Source organism: Pipistrellus hanaki, assembly GCF_964339955.1.
Source record: "Pipistrellus hanaki genome assembly, chromosome: 5".
In the NCBI taxonomy this organism is placed as follows: domain Eukaryota; kingdom Metazoa; phylum Chordata; class Mammalia; order Chiroptera; family Vespertilionidae; genus Pipistrellus; species Pipistrellus hanaki.
Window position 1 is genome coordinate 68,689,566 of NC_140507.1, and position 12,245 is coordinate 68,701,810.

The 12,245-nt window shown below is 43.1% G+C and overlaps 2 protein-coding genes across 6 annotated transcripts in view; one reads left to right on the top strand and one right to left on the bottom strand.

Annotated features, from left to right (window-relative positions):
* The window catches only part of FZD3 (frizzled class receptor 3), an 81,487-nt gene extending 75,750 nt beyond the window's left edge, over positions 1–5,737 (bottom strand). For both annotated transcript variants that reach the window (XR_014795218.1, XM_084886392.1), the window contains exon 1: positions 5,538–5,737. The gene's annotated coding sequence lies outside the window, so the exon portion shown is untranslated. The remainder of the gene's footprint in view (positions 1–5,537) is intronic.
* Positions 5,738–9,491: 3,754 nt separating this feature from the next.
* FBXO16 (F-box protein 16) overlaps positions 9,492–12,245 on the top strand; it is a 50,548-nt gene continuing 47,794 nt past the window's right edge. For 3 of the 4 annotated variants that reach the window (XM_084886451.1, XM_084886453.1, XM_084886454.1), the window contains exon 1: positions 9,492–9,635. The gene's annotated coding sequence lies outside the window, so the exon portion shown is untranslated. The remainder of the gene's footprint in view (positions 9,636–12,245) is intronic. The other variant, XM_084886452.1, reaches the window with a different exon arrangement.

The window sequence follows — 12,245 nt, forward strand, 5'->3', positions numbered from 1 at the left end:
ATATACCTGAGTCTGATTATGTGCTTAGCAAACATAATATATAAAATGAATTTTAAGCCGGGACCGGTTTGGCTCAGTGGATAGAGCGTCGGCCTGCGGACTGAAAGATCCCGGGTTCGATTCCGGGCAAGGGCATGTACCTTGGTTGCGGGCACATCCCCAGTAGGGGGTGTGCAGGAGGCAGCTGATCAATGATTCTCTCTCATTGATGTTTCTGACTCTCTATCCCTCTCTCTTCCTCTCTGTGAAAAATCAATAAAATATATTTTTTTAAATGAATTTTAAAAGATAAAAGCAGCTACAGAATAATAGAAAGATGGAAAAAGGTCATTAATTTACAAAAGAATACAAATAATCAACACATGAAAAGATATTCAACTTGAATAACAAAAAATGCAAATATGAGATATATCAACTGATTTTCAATACTGAAAATATAGTATCACCTATCAGATGAATCAAAGGATATACACATTTAAAAAAAATGTATTTTATTGATTTTTTTACAGAGAGGAAGGAGGAGGGAGAGAGAGTTAGAAACATCAATGAAAGAGAAACACTGATCAGCTACCTCATGCACACCCCACACTGGGATGTGCATGAAACCAAGGTACATGCCCCAGATGGGAATGAACCTGGGACCCTTGAGTCTGCAGGCCAACACTCTATCCACTGAGCCAAACCAGTTTGGGCTATACACATTAAAAAAAAACCCAAAACTTTTTATATGTATTTCAAATGATTCTTCAATAACATAATGATGTGTGGGAGGATAGCAAAAGTCATTTTTTCCAAAGGTAGGGGTACTCCATAGAAAAGCTCTAAGTTGAAGTTTTATACAGGCAGGAGAAGATTCTGGACCCAAAGAGATACTATCAAAATACAGCAACCCATTAAATAAAGGTTAACATCTTATTGATATTTTTTACTAAAAAGAATCTGCAGGCCTGGCGGTGTGACTCAGTGGTTGAACGTCAACCTAAGATCTAGGAGGTAATGGTTCACTCCCAGTCAAGGGACATGCCCAATTTGAGGGCTTAATCCCCCAATAAGGGGGCATGCATGAAGCAGCTAAATTATGATTCTCTCTCATCATTGATATTTCTCTCTCTCCCACTCCCTCTCCCATCCTCTCTCTGAAATCAATAAAAACATATTTCTAAAAAAGGAATCTGCAGAATTACAGCTAAAGGGACTTACAGGGTTAACATAACTGGAGTGAACAGCTTCAGGGGCCAGAGACCAGCAAAAAGCGAGTGATATGGCAAGAATTTATTCATGCCATATCTATGGGAAAACAAGCACATTCACTTTCCCATAGAGCAATACAAGATATTTAAAAAACTAATTTCTGATCAAGTTACTTGATTATTATTCCATCAGAAAACAAAACCAACTAGATACATTTAAACCTGTATTTTAATTTTTATGAATCTATAACACTGGGAATCTGATATTCCCAATTACTAGTTTTCTTTTGATGATAAAATGCAAAAACCCTTAAAATAAGTTGAGTATTTATCCTAAAGGACAGCCAAAAAGGGGAAGGTGATACAATCTTAGAAAGCAGTCTTCCCAAGCTGGCTGCAAAGCCGACCAAAAGAACAGGAGGTGGCAACTGTGAAGTGGAAAGCAGGCTGAATCCCAGAAGAAACAATGACAAAAGTAGGCCCTGAGGGCTTGTCAAGAAGGTCCTGAAACATAAGATTATGTTCAGCAATTCGATTCCAATTTACACTCGCAGTAGAGAAAGTGATCTCTTTCATCATTCTCAGTTTAGATTTAATTTTCTTGACACCCTTTAAGTGTAGACAACATTTTGCATTTCCAGTTCAGAAAGACCATCAAAAGGTTGCCTCACACACAGTGGCTCTACAGAAGAAACAGGAGGAATATTTTTTGGCTTCTTTCAGAGTTTTCTAAGAATGCATTGCAAGAATTAACAATGACTACCTCTGAGTTTCTTTTCTCAAGGACATTGTCTTATTAAAGAGACAAAATATACTCTTAGAGCATACTCACTGCTCTAAGTGCTACAGTCCTTTTCCTAAAATCCATGCCACCCATGTGGTCTTTGGCCTTTTGTTTTCCACGTCCTATTCTTTAAAAAATAAATTCTCCAAATTTGCCTCCTTTTTGCTAAAAGTTTATATGACTTCATATTTAACTCACAGGGCTTACATTGCTATTAATCTCAAGGTATCTCTCTCTCTCTCTTTTTTTTTTTTTAATCTTTCTCACTTTATCTAATTTTTAAAGTCCATTTTGTCATCTACTGATAAAACAAATAACTTAATCTTCCAATATGCTGAGTGATAGAGCTTAAAGAAAAAAAAACAAGTAAACAAACAAAAACCCACGGGAAAACAAATACATCTAGGTTCAAATTAAAATGAGTGGAGGGCTTCAAAAATCCAGTCCATTTTACAAATTATAAATTATTTTAAGATTAAAGAAAAGCAAAATATCTTTTAAAACCAACCTGAAAATAAAAATGGAAAGTTAAAAGCCAGACTTTTTCCTTATTGAAAAGAAAGGAAAAAAAGAAAAAAAAGAAAAATCAGGCTGCAATTCTGACCCAGTTTCCCTATCAAGTAAAATCTGTTCATCAGAAAATTCTATAATATCAAGTCCCTGACTTTCCCCTTAGCAAGGTTTTATAGTTTATATACTTTGACTATAAAATTATTTCAGTAAGATAAAATTTAGGGACCAGTATTTGTTCTTTAAAGCCCACTAGCCAAATAATATTCACCTAAAACTTCATTTGCAATACACTCTTTGGATCCACCTAAACTGTCAATACTTTTCAACATAATGAATTGGAAAGCAGAGAGAGAATTTTGAGAGGACAGTAAAACTCTATCCTTAGCCAGTGAAGAGTTCTTACTCCTCAAACATTTACTCCTGGCCCTATGGAATTGTCACTATTAAAAGTCTTCATTTCTTCAAACCCTGCCGCATATCTTTTCAAAAATCTATACTGAATAATTTCTCCAGTATGTATTTTCCAAACCATTCTTTTTATTTGTGTTGTTGCTCTTTTTGTGGGCAGCTTCAGTTTTAAGCAACTACAACAATACAGTGCTGGGAATTAAAAAACACACACACACAAAACTTGAGGCCAACACCATTCTCCCCTGACAGGTAATAGGAGCTGTTTCCTACCATCTGTCTCATAAAGAAAAGAAAATCAATAGCATTCTAACATCAACAAACTAATATGCTCAGAATAAGTTCTGAATATAATATCATATGGCTTTACTAACAAACTAATACAAAATTTAAGTTGGTTAGAGATTTTTTTTTTTTCCTGTCAAGAGGGAAACAGAATTTATTGAGTTAAAAACTCATCTCTCCTTCTCCAGTGATAAAGCTTTCACACTCTACTACACAAAAAAAGAAAGTGAACTCTACTATTAAATTCCCTCTCTACTTCAAGTCTCAAGCATGGAACTCACCCCCCCCAAAAAACAAAAACAAAAAACACCTAAGTGTTCAAAGCACAAAATAAAGCTCAAGGGAATATAGTAGCTAAGATGAGGAAATGAGTCTATAGTCCTTTCTTTTTCTATTAATGGGGCAGTGTTATAAATTTAGGAGAGATGGGGAGGTAGAGAATATTAGTAGTAAATGAGAAAGAACAGGAGGAGGAAATAGAAGATAGGATGGGAGGCCTTATGAATTGCTTGTTTACAAGGTAGTTTCAAAGCATTTCGTGGGTACAGGAGGCACATGTTCTTTCACTAAATAAAAGGCAACGTGGTAAGAGAAGCACTGTGTAGTCATTGTATTTTGCCCTCAGCTCTATCCTTCCAAGCCTGCCCAGTTAAGCTTTTACACCTCTCTCCTACTCTCCTAACCCTGCATCTTTTCACCTTTAGGTTGTGGTTTGGTAGTTTAAGTGAAAACATTTTTTTTTTCCTAGAGGAAAAAAGATAGTATTGATTTGCTGGAAAGTACAGATGGAAAGCATTATCTTGAGGAGTAAGTGCTTCTTAATAGCAGAACTAAGGATTTATTCCTAGACTGTCACACACCACGAAAGGCTGAAAGAAGGCTGAAGAGGGAGGGAACACCCCCAGTGTCAGGAAGGTCTTTGTTTCCTTGCTCCTGGTTCCACTGGCTTTGCAAAGGGGCTCAATTCCCATACACGAACATTGCAGGTCTATCAAAACTTTTACAGAATAAGATTTTGTTTGGATACTTTTATGTAGCAGACCTTTATAGAGCTGCCATTCTGCTCTGCTGCTGCTGCTGCTGCTGCTGCTGCATCTGCCCAAATTCAGCAGGGAACCGAAATTCAAATTTTCATTTGTACTGGGCAAGGAACTGGACCTCCTTTACAGGGTGGATATATTTCCACTTCAATTAACGGCATGTGCTATTATTGGGGCGGGGGGGGGCGGCAGACTTTTTTTTGGGGGGGTGTAATTATTTATTTTTTTATTATTTAAAGTATTACACATAGTAGTACATATATCTCCTTTTTTCCCCCTCCATTGACTTTCCCCCAGCCTCCCCTACACCCCTCTTCACCCCACCCCCACCCCGTCGCATGCCCTCACCCCCATACCCCTACCCCCAGTGTCTTGTGCGGACTCTCTCTCTCTTTTACAGACGAGGTACCTAACCCAAGACTCCTGACACTTAAGCCTCTCGGAAGATGTTAAAAACGATTTTAAATAGTGTAACAAGCGCCTTTATTTCGGAGGCCATCTGCTAATTACCCAGGAGTACTCATGCCGTGGGAAACCCGGCGCATAAAAGGGTGCAGCGGCTGGGGGGGGTGGGGGAGAGTGGGAGAGGCTCATTTTGGGAAGGGAGCGCGGACTTCTGCTCCCAGACGGGATGGAGGGGACAACTTACTTTTAGGGTTGGGAAATCAGAGGTCAGCCCATGCTGAAGCAGCGGGGTCCGGGCAGGGAAAAGTCTCCCGCCGGCCCTCCCCAAGGGCCCGGGGCGCTGGAGCCCTCGGCAGGCGCATTGTCCTCCCCCGCCGCGGCCGCGTCCTCCACCCACGCTCCCTCCCGGCGGGCGGGCGGCCAGCGCCGCACGGCCCCGCGGCGCCCACCCCGGCGGCGGGCTCCTCCGTCCCGCACCTTCCTCCTCCCGAGAGAGGGGTGCGGGCCGGGGCGGCGGCGGAGGGGGAGCCTCGGTCCACACTCGCACAGGTTGTCTGGCGCGGGCGGAGGACGGAGAGGGTTAACCATCTCCCCGGGCACCTGCCCCCCTCAGCCCTCAGCCCCCCCACTCGGCTCCCCCGTATCCTCCCCCGAGCCGCCGCCGACCCCCAGAAGCCGGTCCGACACCCCGCCTCCCAGCCCCGCGCGGAAAGCTTTTGTTTTGGCCGCGACGAGAATCACGATCCCAGAGGAGGAGGCGGAGGAGGTGGCGGGGCCGCTGGCGGCTCCTCAGCAAAAGGGTGAGGAGAGGAGCGGGCGACCGCGGCGGCACCACCTCGCTCCCTCCCCTCCCCGCGCCCTCCTCGGCCCGCTCACCCCGCCGGGAAGACCGCACGCCGCCTCCGTGCTCACCTCACACCGCGGGGCCCGGGCTGCTCCGAGGCGAGGGCTGCAGCGCCGGCCGCGCACGGCCGCCGGTCCCTCAGGTAAAGCGAGCGAGCGAGCGAGGACCGCCGGCGCGCGCCTCGGAGCGGCCGCGAGCTCTCCCGAGCGTCCGCGCGCGCGCGCGGCCCGGGGAACGCGCAAGCGCGCGAGCGCGCGCGTGCACACGCACAGCGCAGGCGCGCTGGGCACGCTCGGCCGAGCGGTGCCTTGTGGAGACCAGCCGCGCGGGGCCGACTCCACGCGTTGGGTTGTTCCCGGTCTGGTGCCCTGGGTGCTGCCTCTCCCTGGGCTGTCCCCGCGGAGTCGTTCGCAGCTCTGCAAGCGTTTGTTATTCTCTGCGCTCAGCCCTCTTTGCAGCGCTCTCCTCCCCGCTGCGGCTGAGACAGCGCGGAGGCTCTCATCACCCCAGCCTATGAAGGATGCTGGTATGAGAGCGCCAAGGGCGTTGCAGGTGGCCCAGAGGCAGGTCACCGAGTGCTCGGGGTGGCACTGAGTGCAGGGAGAGGGCATGGTGCAGAGCCCCACGCTAACACAACCGCAGGCAGGGCACCTGGAATAGTACCAAGCCTCTTTGCAAGACCTCCGGGAACAGGTGGAGAAGGCGGTTATTGACCGCCATCCCCCATCTTTTTACTACTAAATTCCCCCTCTCTTTTTCTACATAAACAATGTTAGGGCTAAAAATGTCCTTAGAGATCATCTAAACCCAACCTCGTGTTTCAGACGAGGAATAAACGGCCAGGAAGATGAAGTGACTCGCCCAAAGCCACGCAGCGTCTTCATGACGGTCTAAATTCATTCAAGGCCAAAGCTGTTCTTTGACCCACCATTTTTACTCTTCCTTTTCTGTCCCTTTCAACCCAGACTTCAGAGGCATCATTTTGGTCTGTTGGTAACCCAGGGATGCGAATGTCCTTAACCTTACCCAACCGCACACTGAAAAATGGTTAAAGTGGTAAATGGTATGTTATGTCTATTTTACCACAACTCAATAAATGTTAAATAAACATTGACTACGAAGCTTAGCCATAAGTATAGTTTAACATAAAAAGATGAGCTATGGACTCTAACCGGTTTGGCTCAGTGGACAGAGCGTTGGCCTGCAGACTGAAGGGTCCCGGGATGGATTCAGGTCAAGGGCACCTGCCTTGGTTACAGGCTCAATCTCAATCCTGGCCCTGCAGTGCCTATGATGTTTCTCTCTATGTGTCTCTCCCCTCCATTCCACTCCCCCTAAAAATCACTGGGAAAATACCCTCTGGTGAGGATTAAAAAAACGAAACAACCTAAAAACGTGAGCTTTGGGAAAAAGCATAATAAGTGAGATATAAATGACATTTTCAATTTTTCTAATAAACATATTCCTGTGCAATACCATTATAAAATAATGTTGATTCTTAGGCTGATTATAAGCAAGCCAATGTGTCTTTTTAAAAATATATATATATATACTTTTTTTTTTTTTTTATTGATTTCAGAGAGAGGAAGGGAGAGGGAGAGAGAGTTACAAAAACATTAATGATGAGAGAGAATCATTGATTGGCTGCCTCCTGCACGCCCTCCACTGGGGATCTAGCTCGCAACCCAGGCATGAGCCCTTAACTGGGATGATACCTGGGAATCTTTAGTCTGCAGGCCAATACTCTATCCAGTGAGCCAAACCCGCCAGGAGCCAACACTGCATTTACTAAGGGTCATTAGGAAGCAAATGTCATATGTGAAAAAATGTGCCTACTTTATAGACAGGGTATCCCCCGAAAATGTATACATATGTTAACAGCTGAAATACATTTGAAAATGAAATGTATTCTAATAAAACACTGCATTTATTATTATTCAAAGTGTGTGTGTATATATATTTTTGGGACACCCTATATTTCAAGATTCCTTGTATTTGCAGAGCCTGTGGAGATGTGCAGCTATATGAATCTTTATGTAATTTACACAATGTCCTTTGAAAACTGTCAGGGTTGGGGCATATCATAGTTCACAAGGGGAGGTAGAAAAGATGTAGAAATTATCACTGAATGTATCAACATGACTAAATCTCAGAAATATAACAGTGAAACAAGCAAATTACAAGATGTAAATTATATACCTGTTTATATTACACCTAGTCATATTGTTTATGAGGATATATATGTATGTATATAGAATTTAAAAATGGACAAGTAGGTTTCACAACAATTTCTCAGTATTGCCTTTAGGCAAGCCAGGAGGGAATGAGATCTGGAAAGTGTACAACAAAAAATGTTTCAACTGCTAATCACACACAGGAAACAAAAATGTTAATATTTTTTAAAAATCTTGGTGGGACTACAAGAGTTTTTCTTATGCAAATCTCTAAACTTTATGTTTGAAATGTTTCATTTAAGAGTAATGTTGAAGTATTGTGGACACTGAGCTGGTGTGCTTACTATGAGTACAGGGTGAATGGTGCCCTTCAGGCTGTTGGCCAGGTTGGCGGGGTGGGGGGGGGGGGGGTCGTCATGGGGGAGATCAAGAGTCAGACTGATGAGAAGCTGGACAAGGGGAGGCTCAGAGGGTACTAGTTGAGAGGATAGACTAAAAGGACCTTATTTTCAGGGATAAAGTGCAATGCTCTCTTTTATCCCATCTCTCTTTCATTCCGTGTTGTAACCACCAATAGGAAGGCTTTAATGAGCAGGCAGTACGTTGTTAAAACTGGTCTCTTTCTGGATGAACTAGTTTTGAAACCATAAATGTTAACTGGTAATTTAGTACTGCATTTACATACCTCCCCTAGGCCACCCTCCACCTCACCTAAGCCCTTGTTTATTTATATACATACAACTTGGTCATGTGGGGGGAAAAACCACTAGTCTGGAATTCAGACAATCTAGGTTCTAGTTTCAGTTTGGCCAATTACAGGTCCTTAGTTAACTCAAGGAAATCCATCCTCATGAGCTTCGTTTTGTTTGTTTGTTTTGTTTCTGTTTAAATTGGAGATATACAAATACTGCATATTTTAAAACTGTGAAACACAATACAAACCTAGGGTTTACATTTGAGGAGAATATATTCTTATCTATTTTTGTGAGAAAAGTCTCTTTTGCCTGGGGGGGGGGGGGAGTGGGAGGGGAGAGAAAGGATGTTTTTGTTTTGTTTTTGTTAGCTGCTGTGCATAAGAATTGCTTTACATTTACTAAGGAGCTCCGTCCCGAAATTTTGAATTTTGGGTGATTCTCCAGCACTTTATAGTTCTATCACAGCAGTTATCACTGGGGGGGCCTTCGTTATTTATACATTGTATTTTCCAGTCCTCATTCGATTCTTTTTTTTTTTTTATCCTTGCATTCTCACGCCGCCCCTGATTACATGGTGGATGCTCAATACATTTAATTAAATTAGACCGAGTGGTAAAATTTCCCACGTTCGGAATTATTCTTATTAAGGCATGCCATCTGCTGGTTCCGGGATGTCAGTCAACCTGAATTCCTTAATAATCCGATCAATTAACATTCATGCTGAAGCATTTGTGAGTGTGTGTGCTAGGCAGTTTTCCCACGTCCTTCCACTTCCTGTCGTAGGTGCCATTCTTTATTGACCCTGTGGGGAATTTCTTTTCCCTCCAGCCCTCTATTTACCTGTTGGCCATTCTTAAAACCCGGAGAAACGGAGTTTATATTTCGGAGGCTCGGAGTGACCAGAGCAACGTAATTGGGCATGCTCAGCAGGTTGGCCTGGTTTGGAAAATAAACGTGTCTGGAAGGAGGGCTTGCAGTGCTGCTTGTTTCCGGAATTGGAGGCATCTGTCTCCCCAGCATTATCTTGGGAGATGGCACCCCCTCCCACCTCCTTGGCACTCTCACTTTTTTCGATACATCCGTGTGCCTAATTTTGGAGCCAGCCCTCTTGGATCTCCTGGCCAATCAAGAGGCCACACATTGTTGCCTGAGAGACCCCGGATGCCAGCGAAAGGATTTATAGAGGATGATTGGACTAATGGGAAGCTAGAGGGTGGGGGCTGGGCAAAGTCAAAGAAAAAGCAGCCATGGCAACGCCAGCGCTTGAGGCTTGAAGAGGGGAGTCCAGCTGAAAGAGGTGAGGCAGTGGGTAGTGCATGGAAAAGATGGAGCCTCTCTTTCCAGAGCTCCACTCGCATGTCCTCCTGGGCCTCTCACAAGCCTTGTCACTGCTCCTGGGGATTGCATTTTGCTCCATTTCAGCTGCAGTTAAAGCGCCATATGCTTCATACTTAGAAAATTAACAACAAACAATTATTTCTATGCCTATCAAGTACCAGCTCTCTCTCTCTCTCTCTCTCTCTCTCTCTCTCTCTCTCTCTCTCTCTCTCTCTCTCTTATTGTATTACAGTGTTTGTTTTCTAATTGGTTGACTATAAGATGAATTAGTATTTAAATCTGACCATACCCGATAGCCTGGTACTTTCCTGATAATATCTGAGGTTCCCTTCTCGAATGATACTGCCGTGTACAATGAGTGACTTGTGTGCTGGCAGAGAAACGCAATCCTATTCTGCTCTGTCAACTCCAAATAAAAACTTGATAATCCTGAGTATAATCCCAGTGCTCAATTCATAACGTTCTGAGTTTCACCCTACATTCCCACTAGTTTTAATCCTTGAACTGTCCCCTCCACTGTCGTATTCATTCACTCAGCTGATTTCACAAATACTTATTGAGCATCTATTACGTACTATGAGATTAAGATTCAAGTGAGCAGTCTCAGAGAAACACATAAGCAAAGAAGCATCAAAGTTTTATATTGTTTTCTCAGAGGGATTGGAAGTACACGCATCCAGGCAGATAGAGAGGAGAATGAGGCTCAAAAGATAGATTGGGGTAAATTCATAGTGAATCTAGACTTGCATGCTAAGGATTCTGGATATTCTGTATCCATTAGCAAGCCTCTGAAGGTTTTTGAGCTGAAAAGGGACATGATCAAATAACTTGTCTTAAAAAACCCCCCACAAATCTCCCTAAGTAGAATGGTGGTCACCAGAGGTGGAATGAGGTGGGGGGTGGGGGGGGGTCGGGGGGGGGGAGGATATTGATCAAAGCGTACAAACTTTCAGTTATAAGATGAATAAGTTCTGGAGACTTAATGTACAGCATGGTGACTATAGGTAATAATATAATGGTATGCTTGAAATTTACTAAGAGAGTAGATTTTAAGTGTTCTCAACATACACACACACACATCTACAAATGGTAACTATAGGGGGTGATGGAATAATTAAATAGTTTGAGTGTTCATTTCACAATGTATACATATATCAAAACATCACCTTGTACAGATCAAATGTATATAATTTTTATTTGTTAAAGAGGAAACTCTCTTAATAGTGGACTCTAAGCTCCATTAAAGTAGAAACCCTTACCTTTGTACCTCTAATACAGGCCTAACAGGTCCTAAGCAAAGTTGAGTAATGGTGACAGTATGAAAAATAGCTTGGAAGATGAAATTAGAGATGTATGGCCCCTAGAACTTTACAGGAGGACTCATCCTTGCTGTTAATCATAGATACAGCTGAAACCGGTTTGTCTCAGTGGATAGAGCATCAGCCTGCGGACTGAAGGGTCCTGGGTTCAATTCTGGTCAAGGGCATGTACCTTGGTTGTGGGCACATCCCCAGTGGGGGGTGTGCAGGAGGCAGCTGACCGATGTTTCTCTCTCATCGTTGTTTCTAACTCTCTAACCCTCTCCCTTCCTCTCTGAAAAAATCAATAAAAATTTATTTAAAACAAAAAACAACAACAACAAACATGGATACAGAACTATACGTTGCGGGCTAAGGCCATAGGTCCTCTTTCTTCCATTTTTTCCCCCAAAGAAAAACTAAAGATAAACATTCAGGAACATGCATTAAGGAGGAAAGAGGTTACAAAAATAGCATCAGCTAGCTTTAGCTGTGGAAGGAGGGAAAACAACTTGCTTTGTCTTGTTGATGGGAGTGGGGGCAATTATTTTTGTGTATGTTATCTAAAAGTGTCTGTCTTTATAATAGCCCTGCATGGTCTATAGCGTGAACATGTGTGTGCATGCAGATATGCACTCTGCCTATTTTCTGGTATGAAGAGAGGAGGAAAAATTGTAAAAGAATGGTGACAAAAGACAGGGTAGGACACCCCATTTTCATGCTTCAGCAGGACTGTATTACCAAGAAAGCTGTTTGTTCTGGACAGGCCCATCTCCTGAATACCAATTTCCCTCAAGTTGATTTGAAGGAAGCCTTGTTCAAATAATTTCTGGCTTTGAGGAACCAGGGGGAAAAAACAATCAGTGTGGGGCCTTGGGGAGGTCCTAGAAAAGCTCTTTTGTCCTAATTAAAAAAAAAAATTATTTATTTTTTTGCCTAGCTTTTTTCGTATACAGAGTGGGAAGAGAGAGAGTTTCTCAGCTTACACCAGGAGTTTTTAACCTGGGGTAAGCAAAATTTTATGTTCATGTGCATTTTTCTAGGGAGGAAAATTCATCACTTTCATCACATTCTCAAAGAGTTATTTGACCCTCAAAGAAAAAAATTACAGACACCTGGTTTAATAAGAAGGAAGGTCAAATGTAAATAAATAACAACAACAACAAAAAAGAAATATGTAGCCCTAACTGGGTTGGCTCAGTGGATAGAGCGTTGGCCTGCAGATCAAGGGTCCCAGATTCGATTCCCCATCAAGGGCATGTACCTTGGTT